The sequence below is a fragment of the Scatophagus argus genome, chromosome 19 (genome assembly GCF_020382885.2).
Source record: "Scatophagus argus isolate fScaArg1 chromosome 19, fScaArg1.pri, whole genome shotgun sequence".
Lineage (NCBI taxonomy): Eukaryota > Metazoa > Chordata > Actinopteri > Scatophagidae > Scatophagus > Scatophagus argus.
This window is the reverse complement of record NC_058511.1, coordinates 166,827-170,000: the sequence shown is the minus strand read 5'-3', so window position 1 is coordinate 170,000 and position 3,174 is coordinate 166,827.

Here is a 3,174-nt window from a genome sequence, read left to right as displayed (position 1 = left end):
AAGTTGTGTTCAGGAGTGTGCCTAGAAAGGGGGCCTGGATGGCATTGGCCCATCCTGAATTTTAACTGGCCATCCTAAGTGCCACCCCATTACCCTTAAGTTTGATTGGCTAGCTGCCCAGTGAGAGGCTGGACATTAGCTCAAACATTTTGATGAATATTTTGGAATGTTTTTTGATGTGTGTTTGGATTCACAGTTTGTTTTTTAAGTATGGGAGATTTATATTTGTTGGGTCCCACACTTGTGCTGTGATTGGTTAGATTATTTACCTTTTAAAACCACTTCCTGTAAGTCACTTTGGATTAAAACGCCATCTTAGAATCAGAATTCCTTTATTTATCCCTAAAGGGAAAATGAATGTGACGAATATAAAAAAAAAATAAATAAAAAATGAGAGCCTGTGAGACACCGTAATATTGATAATGAAAGCAAATGAGAAACTATGTAAATTAATTCTATTCTAACTTCATGTCACCCCTGATAAAGTCATTGCACCATTTGGGAAACCCCAATCCAGAGAGTCTGGACACACCCCTGGTTGTTTGCTTGAGAAGAAATGTTAAAAATCACATTAAACAGAAAGCCCTTTGGGCCCCTGGGTCCAGTTAGTATTCCTGCCTTGGGTCAGAAAGTCCCCTCTTTGAGGTCCTTTTAACTTGAAAATATACAGTTGGAAAGGTGGTCAACAAAATACACCAGAGAACGCACCTGTTAGCAGTAGACCAGCTGTGTGTACTTACTCTGCCATGCAGTCTGAGGTAGTCAGCTGATCCCGTGGAGAGGGAAAAAGACCATCTTTCTACCTGTTGGTGACTCGACAGGTGTGTGTAAATATAGCTGTTGCTACTGTTGGAAAATGGCATGGCAGCTTTTTAGGCTCTTTGTGGGGCTGCCAATCCTTTTATCACTGATGGATGTTCTGGACTCATACATCCAACCACCACTTTTTACAAAGCTTATTTTTCAGCAGGAATCATCAGTTCGTTGTCTCTCTGGTACAGATGTTAAAGGAGAAACCATTTCAGCTTCATGCTGCCTTTCAGCAGCGACTTATTCATGTGGTCCAAACTGCTGCGTCTGTACATACTCTGCTAGCACCCTCTAGTGCAAACAGAGTAGAACTACATCATCACCATACATATATACAGACACCAGGACTGACGAGGAGTTTTCTCGACACGTGAAGGTGGAAAGTGTCTGTAAGCTGACCTGGGGTCAGTTCAGCAGGTGAGAATCACACCAGAGGCATCATCACTTTCCTGATGTTTAATGTATTTGCTGCTGGCATAAATATTCAGAAGAATTTCTGTTAGAGTTGGAAGACTTTGAGAGAGAGAGAGACAGACAGAGACGTAGAGGGGGGTGGGGGCTGAGAGAAGGCGCTCACACACAGATATGTGAAATGTGTGTTATGTATGGGTTTGTACAGCTGGTTGGTACAGCAAGAAGAATAATCCAAGGCAGGTTTAAGGTGTGTCACAGATGTGGTTTTTTATTCCCCTTGCCCTTCCTTACAGAGTTAAAGGATATCCTGATTAAAAATAACTCTTAGATTCCTTACAGTGGCGCGTGAGGCCGAGGCTAAGCCATCTAGTGTTGCTATATCATTGAATAATTTGTTTCTAAGGTGTTTGAACAATAACTTCAGTTTTGTCTGAATTTAGAAGTAGAAAATTGCAAGTCATCCAAGTTTTTATGTCTTTAACTCTCTGGAGTCATGTGTATAATTGTTTGTTTTTCACTACTTTTGATTTTACCTTTATATTTCAGCTTAAAAATGGTTTACCTTGCTTTGTTTGGTATCTTTTTTTTTTTCAGCACAACCTCATAAGTGTGACTTTACTGTTATTTTTTAATTTTAACATACTGTATTAACACACTGAACCTAAAATCACACAAAAAATATAAAATCCGAGTGGGGAAAAGTTTGTTTTTTTCACAATGAAAACCATAAACATGTTTATGAACCATTTTTATAACTTAGAACGCAAATATAAATTGTAAATTTCAAAAAATTATGTACAAATTTAGCAAACAAGTTATGTACAATTGTTCACATTAAAATGCAGGAAATGCCTGAGGTGTTTTTTGTACAGCTATTTACAACACAATCAGGTGTCACAATAAAATACACCACAAGTTTTTTTCTGCTTAAACTGAAAATATAATGAAAACTGACAGGCACAAATTTTTACACCATAAAAGTTACATTTTGCGGTTACAGCTCCAAAAGTTCCCATTCATTCTGGACAACCTCATACGTAACCGGAAGTTCTGAGGGTTATGTAGGGAGTTCTCTTCCTATTAGAAATTCTCTGGTTATATCATCAACATTAACCTCAAATCACATGATCACAGCTCCCCCTACAGGTTGGAAGACATCATTATAGATTATAGATAGATAGATTCCCAAATTTTATGTACATTTTCAGTTGTTGCATATAAACGTGTGCGACGTGTGGTGTCTTCCTCATCTGTCACTGACTGGAGAATCAGCTTCACTAGCTGTCCACCTTATTCTGTACTTAAATGTATTTTTAGATATTCAACTCCATGGACATCTTTGAGAGATTGTCTGAACAGAAGAAGAAGAATCAGTTTTATTGACAGTATATATATTTTTACATACACACACTGAATTCATCTTCTGCATTTGACCCATCCTTAGTTGAACACACACATGCAACACCCGGCAAATTACATGCAGTGAAACACACACAGGAGCAGTGGGCAGCATCAAGCGCCCGGGGAGCATATTGGGGGGTTAAGTGCCTTGCTCAAGGGCACATCAGCCAGCTAATGGAGGGGGGGAGCATTTTTATCGCATTAATCACTCCACCACACCCAAATTTTTCCTGCCCGTCCGGTGGGGGAATCAAACCGATGACCCTCCGATCACAAGCCGCCTCTCCAACCTCTCGGCCACAGCCACGGTGTATTGTTTGATTTATTATATCCTGTCCCGCTCTGTGACCAAACTTTCAAACAGTTGCTGGTAATGTTTTCTCAGGCTCATAAGGATCCTATAGAGACTTACAGTGTCTCATGTTACCAAGCTGTGAACTCAAAGAGACTTTATGTTCTTGTATTTGTGTTTCAGGTTTATATGATGGACTTGTTTTCAGTTCAGTCTGACGAAACGTGTGGATCTCATTTTAATTTTATGAGGTTTAA